General features: G+C 45.7%; 1 long non-coding RNA gene and 1 pseudogene across 1 annotated transcript; both read right to left on the bottom strand.

Annotated features, from left to right (window-relative positions):
* LOC127209483 (zinc finger protein 431-like) overlaps positions 1–5,786 on the bottom strand; it is a 33,677-nt pseudogene extending 27,891 nt beyond the window's left edge.
* An 8,737-nt stretch (positions 5,787–14,523) lies between these two features.
* LOC127209484 (uncharacterized) lies at positions 14,524–15,910 on the bottom strand. Its single transcript, XR_007833196.1, has 3 exons — positions 15,809–15,910; positions 15,523–15,588; positions 14,524–14,676 (listed from the first exon to the last, which is right to left on the bottom strand). It is a non-coding gene; the product is annotated as an uncharacterized LOC127209484 (long non-coding RNA).
* Positions 15,911–19,512: the final 3,602 nt, after the last annotated feature.

Genomic DNA, 19,512 nt, shown 5'->3' with positions numbered 1-19,512 from the left:
TCTGGAGGCTAACCTAGACCAACTATGTTTCCTGAGTCTTACTGCTGAATAAGCTCACCAGAAGAGACCACATTAAGAGCAGCCAGACTCAGCCGGGCGTGGTGGCACACGCCTTTAATCCCAGCACTCAGGAGGCAGAGGCAGAGGCAGGCGGATCGCTGTGAGTTCGAGGCCAGACTGGTCTACAAAGTGAGTCCAGGATGGCCAAGGCTACACAGAGGAAACCCTGTCTCGAAAAACAAAACAAAAAAAACAAAAAAAAAAAAAAACAAAACAAAAAAAAAAGAGCAGCCAGACTCCATTTTGTTACAAGCAGCTAGACTTCCTTGTTAGCACACAGACCTCTACCCTGGTCCTGGGAGAATTCCCTGGACAAGGTCAGGCTCACCAAGAACTACTGATCACAAACAATGTTCTTACTCTAGGAAAAGTGTTTGTGCCTTCAGAGCTGGGAAAAGTCTCTGTATCAGGTCAGGTTGACCACAAACTATGTTTATGTTTAGCACACTCTGAGGCCTTGTTAATCCACAGACAATCGCCAGCCGCCATTGCCCAAGACCAGCTCCCGGAGCGGTGAAAGGAGAGAAGAGAGGTAGATCTGCAGCAGGGAGAACTGAACAGGCAGTGAAGAGCTCATTAAGGGAAACCAACCATTGGTTGAATAACTAGCTAGAGGAACTAGTTGTTGAGGAGAGGTTGAGGAATGGAGGAAAAAGAAATACTCAGAGACTCAGGCATAAGCGGTAGAAGCTGAAGGTCTTAAGCCCAGGAGAACTTTTCTTCTGACTCTCTATCTGTCTCCTTCTCTATCTCGTTTGCTGTCTGTCTGACTTCTCTCTCCTTGCTTATTTACTTGCTTGCTGTCCTGCTAACTATCTTCTTTCTTGCTGTTACCCATCCACCTATCCCTCTTCCCAGTCCCTATCTATCCCTCTCTCCCACTGTTCCCCATCTCACTCTAGCTTACTCTCTCATGTCTCTTACTTGCTTGCCCTCTCCTTGGACCAACCCAGTATTTTACTGAAATGAAGTTCAGATTTTTTTTGTTACAGATTACATCATGATTTTTTCCATCTTTGACAATCACTAGGGCAATCAAAAATCAACGGAGTAACAAAGAAACACAAAAAGTTCTGTAACCTACAACAAAACATACAACAAAAATCAATTTTCAAGCAATGTCAGCATGACCTAATCGTTATTTTTTAAACAATACACAGGAAAGTTTAATCATACATTTCCCTGGGCTAAAGCCAATGTGTTTACAAGATGGTCATAGCAACATACCTTGAGCTAAATATTCTTGAAAGAAAAAACTTGACCTATTTCCAGTGTCAGACCAACAGCTGTGCTATCCAAGCCTAGGTTAACTGCCAAGGGGTCCTCTGTCGTAAAATATCTGTAAAACATGATGTTCCAAGCCCACCTTCTAGGACTCTCAAAGCAGATTCTAAAGAAATGTTTCTACAGGTACCCGTATCTAGTCAGGTACTGTTATGTCAAGGTCTTAACTTTCTTTCATGAAGTTTCTGCTTGGGTGCTCACAGTCAGAGCAAAAAGAAAATCTATCATTGTCAAGACTTTGGCCAGATGCTCTCTTTCAATATTTTCTGTGGGAAAAAGTTTTTCCTGTATGAATTTCCTGAGGGCTGAGAAATAAAGAGAAAAAAATAGTTTTAGGAGAAAGAGCAGATATCTAAGCAACATTACACCTAGACCATGCATAATATTTAGGGACAGTAGTGATCAGCTGAAGACATTTGGAACTTTGTCAATCAAAGACTCAACAGCTGTTCTAGATGTCTAGAGATCATGTTGGACAGTCGGAGGCCTCTAGAATTTTGTGGAGCACAACCTCTACGATCTATCCTCCTGTCTGCGACACCCAGCTACATATGCAGCTGTCCCTGGCCACAAGCTGGCCAGGACCAATCAAAGGTTAGTTAGAAATGTTTTTGTCTAGTTAGTGAAAGGATCTGGAGTCAGAGCCGACCACCCTGTTCCCCTGACAACCCCTGACTGAGCTGATTGTGGTAAATAATTGATCCCTGAGAACATGATGGCTCAGTATGAAGACATTGTGCATGGGACTAAATGGGATGCCTCCAGACCTTCCCCACTCTCTGTTACCTGAGACCCAGTCACTACTCAGGGTTGCCCCAAGAGATGCATCTTCCTCTCCCCCTGTCCATACTTCCTGTCATCACCACAGACCATCCCCATCTGCCCTTCTCCTCCTACCTCATCTCTTTCCCTGAGCTACTAACTATGGGCACACACACCCTGCTCAACCACAAGCCCTGATGGCCAAGCAGGATAGTAAAACACTCAGCCAAGACACTCTCAGAATATCCAGGGAGTGTTACATTAAAAATGTATCAGTTCGGAAAAAAGAAAAGAAAAAAAGAAAGAAAGAAAAAAAGAAAAGAAAGAAAGAAAGAAAGAAAAGCCGGGTGTGGTGGCGCACGCCTTTAATCCCAGCACTCAGGAGGCAGAGGCAGGCGGATTGCTGTGAGTTCAAGGCCAGCCTGGTCTACAAAGTGAGTCCAGGACAGCCAAGGCTACACAGAGAAACCCTGTCTCGAAAAGCCAAAAAAAAAAAAAAAAAAAAAAAAGTATCAGTTCGGCCTAAGATTGCTAATAAAAGACACAGAGTATCTGTACTGGGCAGAATGGAAACTAATACAAATCTACTCCTAAACTATGGTAAACAACTACTCTACACTGATATATAATACATGTACCGCAAGCATTTGCCAGTATGGCGCTCCTCCGGCCATTCTCCCCTCCATCCTCCTTCACAGTCAACTGTCTCTTCCCTCAACTGCCAAACTTGCTCTTCCTCCCCCAGCAAGCACCGCCTTCCAAGTCCTGTCCTTCTGCCCAGCTGATTGGCTAAATAGCACTTTATTGACAGTGGTTACATCCACTCAGCATTCCTTCACAAGGGCGCAACCAGAAACCCAGAAACAATACTCCCACCTCAACAAGACAGACCCAGAAATCAACACCTACACCAATAATCACATGAAACCCAGATACCTAGAGACCAGCATAGGAGCATAATCAATAACAGCCAGGAGCTATGTCACCAACAAGGACAAGCTATCCTATCACAGCAGGTCATCAATATCCCAACATAGCTGAAGGCACAAGAAAAAGACCTTCATGGAGGTCCTTAAAGAAAAAATGAATAAATCCCTTAAAGAGGTCCAGGAAAACACAATCAAACAGTTGAAGAAAACTAATAAACCCTTTAAATAAAGTCAAGATACACTAAACAAAGCTTGAATGAAGACATAAAATGGTTTAAAACCTAAATATGGAAATAGAAACAATAAAGAAAATGGAGTAGTCCTGGAAATGAAAATTTTAGGACTACAACGAGGAACTACAGTGGCAAGATTCCCTCACAGGTTGTATATGGAGGAGAGACTCTCAGGCATTGATGATACAATAGAAAGATGGATACATCAGTAAAACAACAACAAAAAAAGAAGGTTAAAACCTAAGAGTTTCCTGGCACAAAGCATCCAGGGACTCTGGGATCTTATGAGAAGAACAAAACTATGACTAATTGGAATATAGGAAGGAGAAGAATACAACCTCAGAGGTCCAGAAAGTATTTTCAACAAATCATAAAAAGAAAATATGTCCTAACTTAAAGAAGATGTCCATCGAGGTACAAAAGGCATACATAATAACAAATAGATTGGTCCAGAAAAGAAAGCCCCCTTGCCACATAATAATAAAAACACTAGACTCGAGAAAGAACATGAAAAGCTGCAACAGAAAATAAAACACAACAACCAAGTAACCTATACAGGTTGACTTATTAGAATTGCATCTGTCTCTCAATGCAGACTCTAAAAGCAGAAGGGCTTGGACACACGCGCTGCAGGCTTTAAGAAACTGCAGATGACAACCTGGATTACTATACAAGAAAAGTTTCAATCACCATAAATGGATAAAATAAGATATTCTCTGATAAAGTCAAATTTGAACAATATTTATCTACAAATACAGCACTACACAGGATGCTAGAAGGAAAAGTATAACCCAAGGAGGTTAACTACGCCCATGAAGACACAGGACATAAATTACCTCACATTAGCAAAACCAAAAGAAGAGAAGCACTTGTGCCATACACATATATACACACACTCACACACCACAACCACCACCATCATCAACAACAAGAAAACACTGGGAATTAATAATCACTGTTCATTGATATCTGTCAATATCACGACCTCAACTTACCAATAAAAAGACACCGGCTACCAGAATGGATGCTAAAACAGAATCCATTCTTCTACTGCCTACAACAAATACAGTTCACCATCAAGGACAGACATCGCCTCAAGGCAAAGGGCGGCAAAAAGAGATTCTGAGCAAATGGATCTAAGAATCAAGCTACTATGGCCAGTTTAATATCTAGAAAATAGACTTCAAAAATTCATCAAGAGATGGGGAGGACACTGCATATTCATCACAGAAAAGTCTACCACGATATCTTTTAAATTCTTAACATCTATATCCCAAAACCAGCTGCACCCAAAGTGCAGCTTAAATCACCATAGACCTTCATGCACTAATAGTGGGAAACTTCAGTATCTCACTCTTACCAAGAAACGGGTCCTTTAGGGGAAACAAAAAACAAAACACACACACACACACACACACACACACACACACACACACACACACACACACACACAAACTAGAGAACTACCCCAGGTAACCAAAGTTAAAAGCCAAAACAACCAAACTGATATTTACAGAACATTCCACCCAAACACAAAAGAATATACCCCCTTCTCAGCAACTCAGGCAACTTTCTCCAAAATTGATGATGCCCAAACACAGCGCAAGTTTCAACAGATACAAAGAAGTTGTAGTGACCCTTGCAAACTACCAGATCACCAAGGATAAATGGGGCACACCATCACCAACAGACACAAGAGAAAGCTTAGAAACTCATGGAACTCTCCACAGAACAAAAAAAAGGGTCAAGACAGAAGTAAAGAAATAAAGTATTAGTAAACAGGCAGTGACCGTGGGTCAACAGACAACACCAAAGCCACCCTGGAACCATGTCATCACAAACATGTCACTGCCAGCAGGCAGGATTCAGGTCCCCTAAGCCACGCGTGCACTTTCTGCACAACTGCTAGGTCGACCAATAAAGGGACTTCCTTCCAACCCCACATGTGTGCGCGTCCACTTTTTGCTATGTGCTAGGTCGACTTGTAATGGGAATTCCTGTGTCTGCGTTCCCTTTCCCTCTTGCGTGGATCTGCACTGTGGCCTGAATTCTATTTCACCTACAGCCCCGCCACCTACGTCCTAATATAAAGACTACAGAATTCAATAAAAATGAATACACAACATATGCAAACTTATGGAACACAAGGAGCAGTCCCCATTCAGAGGCCACAGTATGGTCCAAGGAGTGACTAAGGACCACCCCCGGGACCTACCACACCAGCTCCCGCTGCTCAGCAGCCTGCTACTCCCTTTCGTGGGCAGTGACCCTGCGCTCACCATGTCCCTGCTTCGGAGCTAGCAGGAGGTCCACTCGCAGCACACCGAATCATTCAAGCCTGCTCCGCTACAGAGCTAAATGTGCAGCATAGGACCAGGAATAACTCTCCTCCTCTTCCGGCTGGCAATTCTGCTTGGAGACACTGATTGGCCAGTAAGTCTTGAGTGACATGAGCCGAAGGGAAACAACAAAGTAGGTCCTAGCCCAGGCTTCCAGCCCAGGGCCAGAGATTTTCATTTCCATAGCGCTTGTGCTATCCTCCTATACTCAACCCCTTTGTCTTCTCACCCTGCCCCAGGGAGGATCAGCCACTCCAGCTCCTGCTGCTCAGCTGCCTGCTCCTCCCTAGGTGTGCAGTGACCACGCCTTCAACGCCTTGGGACTTTGGAGCTTGCCTCAGCTCCCCTCAAGGCCCTCAGCTGGCACTTGCCCTTCTTCCTCCTGGAAGCAAGGAAGATAACGTGTATGGCCCATTACTCAGCTGGCCACAGACTTATCCGTCGGCCCCACAACTGCCAAGAAAATTAACACTTAAAGAGAGAGTTTAGGAAACAAGATTTTTTTTGTTTTGTAGCTTCATGTAGGGTTCAGGTAAACTGTAGCTACTTTTCACCTATTAGAGATGGGACAACCCTGAGGGGGAAAAAAAAAGCAGGAAACAAATGACAAATATTTATCTAATGCGGCTAAAAAATAAGGTAGGGCAAGCAGATAAAGAGAAAGCGCTATCATCTTCAATGTCCTTTGTATATGTAGGCTGCCACCAGAAGCTGTGGCCTAGATTAAGGAAGGATGTTATCACCTTAAAAGGTCCAGATTGGGGCTGCAGAGATGGCTCAGCAGTTAAGAGCAACTGGCTACTCTTCCAGAGGACCCGTTCAAATCCCAGCCACCTACATGGCAGCTCACAACTGCCTGTTACTCGAGTTCCATACATCCAACACCTTCACACAGACATAACTGCAGTCAAAACACCAAAATAAAAATAAATAAAAATTTTAAAGTTCCGGATTAAAGAAGATTTTCCCACTTCAAAAGCTATAATTAAGAAAAATCCCCCAGAGTACCCAACTCTTTGGGATTTCATTTTTCCAGATGTAGTCAGTTTGATACTTAGAGTAGCCATTACATCAGGCAAGACAGAAGAAGAGCTGGGAAAGATCGCCCCCCCACCAATGCCAGGCAAGGGGAGCATGGAAGTCATTTCCAAAGCAATGATTCTCTTCAACAAAGGAAGCATCTGGATACGTTCACATGTAAGGTTACCTACTCCTAATCAACCCAGTTAAATCCTATTCTGAACATGGTCACAGGGTAAAGGCGGAAATATTCAAGGGCATTCTTAGCTCAAAGTCATGCAGAAGCATGTGTAAATTATTAAAATGGTGGTCAGAAATGCCTCTGGGAATTTCATCTTTACCACAAGGTCTGAGCTGAAAATCAGTAAATGACACTGTGACAGTAGATTACTCTGGAGATACTGAATGCTACCGGTTACGCACGGTGTGTGATCCAACAGACGGATGTATCAATGCCTCAATTCTCACATATGCAAAGGACAGAGGAAACAAATTCAGAAACATCGAGGAAAAGTCTCAGTGCAGCACTGTGGACACTGTTCTTAAGAGGAACAGCCCTGCTGAACTACTCTCACCTCACAATACCGTGACTTTTGTCTCTGAGCAGCTTGTTCAGAGGAAGGCCAAGGCTGCTTCCACACAGGACCAGAAAGGAGTTCATCTTAACTAGCCCAGACTGCTGTCTGTCTCAGGGCTGTGGCATCACTGTATACACTGTCTTAATTTTTTATTTTTTTAAATTGTTCAGCTTTTATTTATTTTCTTACATATACATTTATATTATTACACTTATATACAATAAATTACATACAACAAGAAGAGGTAGGAAACAGTCAGGAATTATATAACTGTTACATTCATAGTATTTTGGGTATTTGTATTTGACGACCTTGTAGAAAACATCTTTCCTATCTTAGTGAGCCTAAAATTCTCAATGTAGATCAATATCTGTCATTTCATCTCATCTCTATCAACCTAAAAACGTGTATCTAGACCTGAAAACATCTTAACCCCTAAATAATCGATCTTAACTGTAAATCTAAACTATCTACTTGTAGGGGTCACCTTTTCCAAACCTACTTTGTTTGGGGTTCTTTGAATGCTTATATCTCCTTTCCATACATGGACCCTAGATAAAAGAGAAAGGAGGTTTAGGGGAACAAGAGAAGTAGCCCTTTTTTAAATTCAGTTCTGGGAGCGATTCTTCTGGCGTAATCGGCAGGATTTCAGCAGACCAGCAATTCCACCAAAGTTACTGCTGGAACCTGGAACAGCAGCCAGAACCCGGAGCCCTGGATCATCTCGAAGTGGAGCAATGAACAGCCAAACAATACGAAGACCCAAAAAACCCCAGCCTCCTGTTTTGGGCATATATATATATATATATCTCCTCTCAGAGTCTGTACTAGGATGCGAGGATGTGTTTCAGCTGGCAAAAACCAAGCCCACCCTGCCCCAACAAAGTGGTTCAACTTCTAAGTAGATAAACATCACCTGCTCTCTCACAAGTCTGTTCCCCATCCCATACTTGGGATCAAAACAAAAACATGTTTACATCCACTACATCTAGTCTTCAACCCCAGACTTGAGAAGGAATACAATTAATTACCTAAGTGAACAGGAAGTGCAGGTTAGCAGCTTCCAAAATGAAAAAAAAAAAAAAGATAATTTGTTGCCAGAACAGTCACCCAAAACTCTCCATAACAGCCCCCTGGCCCGATATCTCTGACAGACATTTTGTGGAGCAGGAACTATTGAGGACTTGCCTATCCTGTCTTGGCAGAGTTTGGCCTTCTACTCTGCCTGCGTCCAAGCCTACCCATTTTAAAGCAAAATTATCTCTGTGTCAGAAACAAGAACATTTTGCCCAGTGGCTGGTTTGCCACATTTGAAGCCATCTCCATAAGGAGGTTCTTTGATGCTCATTATCTTCTTTGAGGTAGGGTGGGTGCTGCCAGGATATCAACCTACCTTATTGACAAAGGATCCTTAGAATCATAAGAACACCTTTAAATGCCATATTCTGTAGGTCTCTGAGGCTTTTGGAGAGCTTATATAACTATTTTAGCTTATCTATCTATAGAAGCATATCTATCCATTAATCCTTGGTTGTATATTCTTGTGGTAAAAGTAGAGTAGTAATTGACATATCCATGAGTTGGTCAACTAACAATTAATTTGTATTACTTAATTATCCTAATCAGTCTGCAATAGCACTTTCAAAGTATTGGAAGTAAATCTTGTGTTATAATTGAGTTGTATGGGTACAATACCTCATATTAGAGTAGAAATAACTATAATGTGTATAATCTTAAATTTGAAATCTATACAAATGTATCAGACGGGCAAGTGGATCACTGTGAGTTCAAGGCCACCCTGCTCTATAAAGTGAGACCAGGACAGCCAAGGCAAACACAGAGAGATCCTGTCTCAAGAAAACCAAAAACCAAAAAACAAAAAACAAAAACAAAAACAAAAAGTATCAACATTAAACTTATTTTGCATCAATATACAAAATTCTATACCAATGAATTAAAAATAATACCTTATTTGTGAGTAACAATTAAGACCTTAAGTTGAGGAGTAGATTCAATAATCTACTTTTTGTCCTATCAGCCCTATATATTTCTATATTTCCCTTCTTTCTTTTCAACCCCTATCTCCATAGCTAAGAAAAAAGATAAAGAGAAAGAGAGAAATCCCTAAGTCCAACTTCATTTTCTCTCTGAATAAGACTAATGATAACAGCACTCGGGAGGCAGAGAAAGGCAAATCACTGTGAGTTCGAGGCTAGCCTGGTCTACAAAGAGAGTCCAGGACAGCCAAGGCTACAGAGAGAAACCCTGTCTCGAAAAAAAAAAAACCAAAAACAAAAACAAAAGCAAAAACAAAACTACCAAACAAAAAACAACCCCCAAAAGACTAATAATAACTTATAACCAACTCCCAATAAAAGTAAACATCTATAGCCCAAGAAAACAACCCCAAACCAACCCAACTAATGCCCCCTTAAGGGAAACAGGACATGGTTCTCTCTCTCTCTCTCTCTCTCTCTCTCTCTCTCTCTCTCTCTCTCTCTCTCTCTCTCTCTTTTCAAGATAGAGTCTCTCTGTGTTAGCCTTGGCTGTCCTCCGGAGTGCTGGGATTAAAGGTGTGCAACACCATGCCCAGCGGGCATCGTTCTCTTAAGCTTTCTTCTGGCTGATTTGGGATGAATATATAAATACTTTTGTAGGGGCCCAAATAAAATTGGAGAAAATGGAATAGCATTTGTGGTCCAGTTTCTAAATGTTGAGAAATGCTGGGCTTAATAGAAGTCCTGTGTGGGACAGTCTGAAATGCAGCACAGAAGGAGGGGCTCCATCACGTGCAGAGGTTCTGCACTCAGCTCTTCTGGTGAGCTCCACACTACCCAGGGTCAGGAGAGGAGGACTCAGCCCCAGAGGACACAAGTGCTGAGTGCAGTGGGTCGCTTTGATACTTGTTTCAAGCCAGCAAGCAGCCCTGTTCCCGGCTCTAACCTGCCCTCTGGCGGTCACCTGCTCCTCCGCTTGGATCTCCTTGTTCACAAGGTCTGGAAATAGATGAGCCACTGGGAGGTAACCCCAGGAATAGGCTTTAGGAGTCCCCGTTCCCAGGCCAACACTGAATGTACCTGGGCCTGAGGAGGTCGGTCTTGGGTTATGAGCTCAGTGAACTCTATTTGTCCACTGATTTCTTTCTAGTCGAGTTCCTGAGAGCAAGCATGTCCACCTCGAATGTTTCTGTCACACTTCAGACTTGACACTTAAGCCACCACCCACCCTACCCCCATCTGTCAGCTGGTTGGGAGCAGCTACCTGCAGGTCTGAGAGAATCTCAGTGCAGGGGGAAGGCAAAGAAAGTGTCCTTTTGAGTTGAGGGCCTCAGGTCCTGACCCCAATTTCTGTCATGATGGGCTGACTCCAGCATCTGGCATTTTATTTGTGTGGTAACCCTAAAGGGTGCTTCCTCTTCTCAGATGAGGAGACACAAAGATGGGCCTCTCTCCCTTCTCTTTGAGTCAGGCAGGGGCTCTCAGAGATGCTACCAGAGACGCCCTGAGAAGTTAAAGGCTGCGATCTGTATCTCTTTTGTTTCCAACCTCTTCTATTCTCTTCCTCACAGGATGTTCCTGCAGTTACACAGTGGCAGGTGCCCCTCCTGCAGGAACATGATTGGACTGAGTCAGAGCAGGGAACCCAAAAAGTATCAGGCAGGCGCCAGGCAACGGTGAGCTTCCTGTTTCCCATCGTCTTTCATCCGCTGTTGATCGAGGGTCAGATCAGGGAGAACTGCAGAGTGATTGATTCTTTATCCTTAGAACTGGGACGCTGAGGCCCACAGAGCATACCAGGCAGCACGGACCTGATGCTGGGAGCCTGTCGTAAATATACGGTCTGACAGCCATTTGTCCCCATTTTTTGCGGCTGCTGACATCAGTCTCTCAGCTGTGCACTCATGTGGGGCTCATCAGCTCTTTTCTAGGACTCCCCCACCCCACCACTCCACCACCCCGCCGCAGCCACATACACACCCCAGCTGTCTGAGGATGCCGCATGTGATATGGGGCAGTGCTCCCCCACTGTAGAGGAATTTCAATTCAGAACATGGCTGCTCTGGCAAGCGATCACATCCAAAGGTCTTCTAGGTCTGTGTGATCCAGCTGGAATACAGACAGGTCGTTAATCCCAGGAGACAGAGGTAAGCTGACAGAGGCCTCAGAGATCAAGGCCAATTGGAATAGAGCAAGTTTCAGGTAAAGAAGGCTTAGGTCCAGGATGGTGGTACAGGCCTTTGATCCCAGCACCCAGGAGACAGAGGCTGGCAGATCTCAGCAGTTCTAGTCAGTGCTGTTCAGGCAGCTCAGTTTAGAGTGAGTTGACAGGCAGTTCATTTCATATGATTCAGAGGCAGGTTTACCAGGAGAGTTTTACAGAGACAGGTTGAAGAGAGAACAAGCCAGACACAGGTGAAGATAGAAGGAGCGAGAAGATTAGAACATATTGCCAAATTCAGTATGAGGCCAAGCAGAGCGATTCAGTCAGAGGCCAAGCAAGAAGCCAGATTGAATCAGCCATCTTGGAGGGGAGTTTGAGCCAGAACAGATGAGTTGAACCAGCCAGCCAGAGTTCAGAAAGAGCTAGAAAGGGCAATCTTTTCTTTTTTAAAAAAGATTTATTATTTATACAATATTCTGCCCTCAGGCCAGAAGAGATCTCATTATAGATGGTTGTGAGCCATCATGTGGTTGCTAGGAATGGAACTCAGGACCTTTGGAAGCACAAACAGTGCTCTTAACCTCTGAGCCATCTCTCCAGTCCCCTAGAAAGGGCAATCTTATTCAGCAGTAAATCTCAGAGGCTGAAAACATTCCAGGCTTAGATTAGATTGTAAGGAGGCCAGAAGGTTCCAGGACTAGGCCTAGGTGAGCAGACAGAGGCAATAAGCCTCCAAGACGACATTTAAAGCAGGCCAATAAAAGTTGCTTTTACACCTGACAGTCAAGTGATGGTTACTACTGTATGCATATCTGTGTCACAGAATATACACAACAGACACTTATGGTGCACTAACTGTTTACATAGTTTTTAAGTCTGAGGTTCTTGGTGGGGAGAGGAGCAAGGAGCTTATAGAATAGCAGAGAGAGAGAATTATAGAACAGGAAATCTTGCTAAAATAAATAAATAAGTAAATAGAAAAGGAGAAAGAGGAGGAGATGGGGGAAGAAGAATAAGAAGCAGACTTGAGGGATCCATGGAACAATGAGGAACCAGGCTCAGAAAATGATACAGCCAGGATCAGAGTCACACCTGATCGCAGGAGCACTGTTAGGGGGTCACGATTAGATTGGCTTTCTCTGCCAGTTAAGGAATTAAGAGGCAAGAAATATCTTGAGGTAGCAGCGGAGATCTCAGGCACAGTGGACAGAATCAGCCTGAAGAAGGATTTTATTAAAGGTATAACCAGGGTTCCTGGAAACAAGCTGTGTCTGAAAAGACTGACTGACTGACTAAACTACAGCAGTGTGGGGAGGTTGGAATGTTGCAGGTCCAGAACTCAATTACCTTACTTTGGGCTAATTTTAGGCCCCCAGTAGGCATTGCTTGCCCACCTACATGTCCGAACAAACATCCTGTGGATAATAGATTAAAAAAACAAAAACAAAAAACTCTTGCCATCGATTATTAACCCTAACAACCTCTAGCTTCTCCCAACCCAAGAGCTAAGCCCCATAGGAGAGTTCCCCTTTGGCTGTACCTGCTTCTCGGATGCACCCACCAGTGTACTTTACAATGGCTTGGTGGTACACGCCTTTAATCCCAGCACTGGGGAGGCAGAGGCAGGCGGATCGCTGTGAGTTCGAGGCCAGCCTGGTCTACAAAGCAAGTCCAGGACAGCCAAGGCTACACAGAGAGACCCTGCCTCGAAAAACCAAAAAAAAAAAAAAAAAGAGACTCATTCTCAAAAATTAAATTGTATGTGTGCATGCGTGTGCGTGCGTGCGTGTGTGTGCTTTGCCTCTGTGTGTTTATATAGGCTGAAGGCTTTTGTTTGTTTTTTTAATATACAAAGGGAGGCCAATTGTTCTAACAACCATACCCTAACTAGTGACTGTCTCTTTCCCAACTGATTTTTCTTGGACTTATGACTACATAAGGGTCTAGTCTGTTTGTTTCTCTTTTGTCCTTGTTTTGTTTTTTTTTTTAGGGAGGATTGAGACAGGGTTTGTCTGTATAGCCTTGGTTGTCCTGGACTCACTTTGTAGACGAGGCTGGCCACAAACTCACAGAGATCTGACTGCCTCTGCCTCCCTGAGTGCTGGGATTAAAGGCATGCACCACCACAATTGGCTAGCGGGTCTGGTTTGTTTTCTCCCTTCTCTCTTTCCTCTCTGTGGGTTCTGGGGCTTGAACTCAGGTCACAGCTGGGTGACAAGTGTCTTTACCCACTGAGCCACCTCATCAGCCCCAGGGTCTGCTTTTTTGGCTTTCTGTGTCTGGCTGATCTAGTCTGAAGCCAGTATCACTGCTCTCAGAGCTTTGGAATCGGAGGCTGTGCATTGGATGAGCCTTCTATGGCTCCTTTTGAAAACTGAGCTGGCTGCTCTTTAACTCAGCCTATCAGAGTCAAAAACAACAGTTGTGGTGAGCTTTTGAATGGAATGTCTGGGAGAAGTAAGTTGGAGGAAAACGGATGTGTTTACAGACTTGTCCCTTACAGGGCACTGTCAGTCAACCCACAGTCTATTTCCCCTGTTTCAGGCAGCCCAGGTGGGGCTGAGAGGTTTCTCTCATTAAGGGCTGACCATCTCGATTTAGGATACAAGCTCTAATTACCATACTTTTCCCTGAAAAAGAGTGTGTGTGGAGTGTTGGGGCATGTAGACAAATTGCCAAACCAAATGAGGTTTAAAAAGAGCTGAACAGTCTGTGTTGGGGAGACAAGCTGGCTATTCAGGCAGGTGACCTTGGAAACACAGTAGACAATCTGCCAAGATGAAGCCCGGGGCACCCTGGACTCGCCTCCGGCATCCGAAAGCTGGCAGTTTTGTAGGAACTACTAGAAAAACTCCATAAATCACAAGTGTTTGGAGCCAGAGGCTTGTTTGAATTCCCTGTATACAAGTGATGAAGATGGTTGGAGAGATAAACCTCTGTGAGTGTGTGTACACACGTGTGTACTGTCTCAAGGACTCTGCCCCAGCCCCAAACAGATGGATGGGTTCCAGGGAATGGGCTCCCCTCCACCTTTCACCTCCTTCCCACTTGAAAAAGAGACCCAGTCTTTGGTTCGTGCTGTGCATGGGATTTATTCACACAAGCAGGCAGCCAGGGAAGGGGTCAACAGCCACGCCCCACCATGGACCACCCCCCCCCCCAGCACTATCTGCATAGGCTGTGTGGGAGGGACTGAGTTCTCACTGGCAGCAGCTGCATTTCTCCACTTCTGCCTTGGCCCCCTCTTCACCTTTGCACACACAGTCCTTGGCACACTTCTCACATCCTGCAGGGCAGCAGGAGCAGCAGCCTGTAGATAAAACGGAGGTGTGTGTGTGTGTGTGTGTGTGTGTGTGTGTGTGTGTGTGTGTGTGTGTGTGCATGTGCCCGGTCTGATGCCTTCATCTGTCTCCATCAAAGAAAGAGGAGGAGAAAGGTGTATAGGAGGCTGCAGAGCCATCGGGCTTTGTCCAGGACAGGTTGCTGTCCCCACACACTGTCACATCAGGTCTGACTCAGCATCTATGAGGCTGCAGTTGCTTGCCTAACCTCTGTAGAGAGTCATTCTCTAAGGGGTGGGTGCCGTGGGATTCCCCAGGAATGCTGGGCTCAGGCCTGGGCCGGGAGAGAGATAAGTCTTAAAGGAGAATATGCATGCAAATGTGAAGGATGCTGAGAAGAAATTCGAAGCATAAAGTTGGAGGGGCGGGGATGATGCGGAGGCCAGGAAACCCACGGGATCTCTGCCTAGTCATACCCAAGAGAGGAAGAGAGCATTGCTTCCACCTCTACATCTCACCCCAAGCACATTCCAGGCTGTGACCTAGAGAGAGCAAACTGAGGAGACCCACAAGGCCTGAGAGGGGCCAAAGCACTGCAACTCTATCCCTGACCACCCACCCCCCAGTCTCCTTGGGGGCTCCTCAGGCACTGGAAAAATTGAAGAGTGGGGATGGAGCAGGGGCTCAGCACTCAAATCAGCTAGCTTTTGATTCACCAAAAATATCCTCCCCTACACCCAGGCCTGCTGTATTTACATTGGTTGAAACCGCCTCTGTATCTGAAGGTCTGCAGCAGGAGGCTTTGCTATATAGCCAAGGGGGAGGGGTGGATGCCTCTGGGGTTATGGCAGTAGAAGGAGGAGGGGTACACTCACTCTTCTTGCAGTTGGTGCATTTGCAGCCCTTGCACTTGCATTTGTCCGAACAGGTGCAGGAACCACCTAAGAGGCAACACGAAGGGTTAAAGTAGAGACACCTGGCATCCCTAGGTGTAAAAGGAGGTGGGTAGCAAACTCTGCGTTTATCACCGTCACAGGGTTAAAGATGGGAAACAAGGGGTTCCTCCCTCCCAAATGTCCTTGAGTGAAGACACAGGAGTGGAGTTCTTTGCCTGTAAAGGGCAAAGCGCTGTAGGAGGGAAATGGGGGAAGGGGGACTCACCAGTAGGACAGGGGCAGGTCTCAGGGTCCATATCCAGGCCAGCAGTCACCAGAGACCTTAGCTTGGTTCCTCCCGGCAAGTGGATGCACCGCGGCCGCTGATGTAGCTAGGACAGCAGGTGGCAAGGCTTTTATAGCCCCAGGCGGGGGCGTGCAAGCAGAGACTTGCTATCCGCCTCTGCGCATGCACAGCACTTGCTCTCTGTGTGTGTTCTTTGTGGCAGCTGTCCGGAGTCCCCGAGTCCCCTGCTGAATGGAGGACCCAAGACTCCTTGGCCACTACTGCTGTCGCCCTGAGGGTGCCTGTGTGTACTATCTTTGCAAGCTCAGGGAGACTAACTCCTATAGCCCTTTCCCATCGCTTCTCCCCAACCCCCCGGCCCTCCAATCTAGATTCTTGATCAATTTAGTGAAAATAGGATGCTGAGCTGCAGATTCTGCTTTCTTTCTCAGTGAGCCTGCTTCTGACCATAGCAGCAGCAGCAAGAACAACAACAAAACAACGATGATGCTCCCAATATCCCTGAAGAGGCTGGGTGTTGTGGTACACACAGGCAGATTTCTGAGATCGAGGTCAGTCTGGTCTACAAAGCCAGTCCAGAATAGCCGGGGCTACACAAAGAAACCATCTCAAAAAACCAAAACAAAAAAGCAAAGCAAAACCCTCACTGAAGAAGGACAGAAAGTGGAGAGGCCTGAGAGACCAAGAAGGCAGTTTAGTGGGAAGACCTGTTCCCTTTTCTGTAAACTCCCCCACATGACCCTGAACATCTCCTTAGCCCAGACTAATTTTACAGAGACATCCCGTAGGGAGCTCTTTGGGGGTGATTCAAAGCTGCTTCTCCTTGTTGTTGACAACAGGGTCTTAGCCCAGTCCAGTCTCGAACCTGTTGTGCAGCCGAGGAAGACCTTAAATGCTTAATCCTTAGGCATGTACCTTCCAAGTACTGGGATAGAGGTGTGCACCACCAACCCTGGCTTTAGTTTTAGTTTTTTTGACACCCTGGGTATCTCTTGAACCCTGAATCCTCTCATAGCCCAGGCTATTCACCTTCAACTCTGGATTCTCCTGCCTCAGTCTCTTGAGGGCTCAGACATTGAGTGGACAACAGCACTTTTGGCATCAGACTTAGGTTTTGCTATCACGGATGAGGTGGGGTTTGGTGATGGTCAGATACCCTGCTCTAATTGTCCCCCAGACAAAACTGAGTCTCTCTATTCCAAATCTGAACTGGACAAGTGGCCTTCAAATGGCTTGGCCACAGAGGGGCGTGTGTTGGGGTATGTGCCTGTGTGCACACACACGTAGACCAAATTCCCCTCCTTTCCTTTCTTTTTCCTTTTCCTTCAAGACAGGGCCTCTATGCACACTCTAAAGCCCATGCTAACCTTGCAGGCCTCAGTGGCAGCCTCCCCAGTGTTGGAATTACAGGCATATGCCAGCAGGCCTGGCTCTGCTTCAGGCTTCACTTAAATTTTACTTTCTCCTAGAAAGTATACCACCATAGTTACTGCCTGCCTTTGTTTTCCTTTTCTCAGACTGGTGCTGTGTTCCTAGGCAGACCTCAGGCTCACTACTATGTCACAGGCTGGCTTGTCAATTAGGATCCTCCTTGTGGCGCCCGTGCCACCACGGTACCAAGTGGAGGGCGAGGGACTGCAGATTTAACTCATGCACAGACACACGCGCACACACACACAATAACACAGTGGGTCCTTCGCGCTAAGAGAGCAGCAGCCGCGGCAGCGGTTTATTCTTTGCTTTCCCAGAGTTCCAAAAAGCCTTCTTATAGGCAGCCAAACAGGAATCCTCCTCCCAGGTGAAATCCCTCAAGAGGTAATCGCACACAAGAGGAAAAGTCTCGAGGAAGGGAGGGGCGTGTTCTCAGAGTAGGAAACACGACTAGTGTGAGAGGCCGCACTCACATTCGCCATTACAAGATGGCGCTGACATCCCGTGTCCCAAACTGGTAAACAAGTAATCTGCGCATGTGCGAAGGAACTTTCCACTTGTGCTCTGCCTCTCCCGTGGCGTCATATCGCCTGATGAGTAACAGCCAATCAGGGACTGACACATCCTAAGCGGAGAACAGTTTCCTATATAAGGGATGGGTTTCTGCTGTTTGGGGTCTCCATTTTACTTGTCGTAAGCTTATGCTCTCCCTCTTAAGACGCATTAAAGCTTTACTGCAGGAGGATCCTGTGTGTGCAGCGTCGTTCTTGCTGGCGAGACGGTAATGCGAGTCACAGACTAGCTAACCAAGATAAACATAGATGTGGAAGCTGCTGGAAACAGGGCATGAAAACAGCAAGACAGGCAGGCAGCCCAGTCAGGCCTGGTTCCTACACTCCTGACTCAGCTTCCAGAATGTTTGGATTATATGCAATTGTATCTATTTTGTGTGCAGCCTATTTGGGGTGTGTCTGTTTGTGGGGGACAGGGGGGATCACTTGTGTGATCTTGCATGTGGAGGTCAGAGGTCGACATCAGATGTCTTCCTTTCAATTGCTCTCTGCCTTACTGTTGAGAAAAGGTCTCTCACTGGAAGACTTGCTGGTCGATTCAGCAAGACTTGCTGACTAACAGGCCTCCTGGGTCCTCCTGTCTCCAGTTCCTCAATGCTGAGATGACTGTCACCTCTGGTTTTTTTTTTTTTTTTTTTTTTTTTTTTTTTTTTTTTTTTGTCACCTCTGGGTTTTTTTTTTTAAACATGGGTGCTTGGATTGAACTCAGATCCTTACGCTTTCGTGGAAAGCACTTGACCATCTGAGCTGTCTCACCAACCCTGACCTTTGTGTTGGGTCTTGTTTTATACTGCTGGGAATTAAACCCAAGGCCTCATACCAAGTGAGCACTGTACCACTGAGCCACACCTCCAGCCCCAGCCTATTTAGGATTAAAGCACAACCCTCAAGCCAAGCGTGGTGGTACACACCTTTAATCCCAGCACTAGGGAGGCAGAGGCAGGAGGGATAGCTGTGAGTTTGAGGCCAGCCTGGTCTACAAAGTGAGTCTAGGAAAGCCAGGGCTACACAGAGAAATCTTGTCTCAAAAAACAAACAACTCACCCACCTCAGTCCCCAGTACTCCTAACTCCCTGCCTTGCTTCATCTTTTCTTTCTTCATTGCATTTAACACCTTTCTAACAAATAAATTGCTTCACTTGTGTGCAATGTTTCAATTTATCTGCTCCACCCATAACCCCAACCTAAGCAGGTAAGAGCAGTCATCTTTGTTTCTGTCCACTGGTAAGACAAAGTGCCTACACCTGTGTCCGGTACACAGCCTAATCCAGAATACACTTAGTTAACATGGGAATGAATAGATAAAGCCCTTGCTGAGTGGGTTCACCTGTCCTGGACTCGGCCACTCACTACACTTATCAGTAGCTTATGTTGCTCAGGGGAAGGTGACACTAATATTTGTCACTACTCCGTAGAGTCCTTAGATTTTAAATGGGGTGGCACATGGAAGACACCAACAGCCTTCCCCATACCACCCCCCACCCCTCGCAGCCACCCTGGCTATAAACAAACATGTCCTGAGTGACCCCTATGCCTGCGCTTCTGGAATAGGGGTCTGTAGGCAGGAAGGAGCTTGTGTGCCCCTGGGTTGCCCACAGCAAGCTTCACTCTAGGCCCTCCCAGCAATCTGGAATAAGGGAGTTTATGGAGATTTACCTCTTCAGGTAGATTGTGTTTAAC

This window comes from Acomys russatus, chromosome 26 (genome assembly GCF_903995435.1).
Source record: "Acomys russatus chromosome 26, mAcoRus1.1, whole genome shotgun sequence".
In the NCBI taxonomy this organism is placed as follows: Eukaryota; Metazoa; Chordata; class Mammalia; order Rodentia; family Muridae; genus Acomys; species Acomys russatus.
The sequence above is the reverse complement of the archived record's forward strand: the minus strand, read 5'-3'. Positions and strand labels throughout refer to the sequence as shown.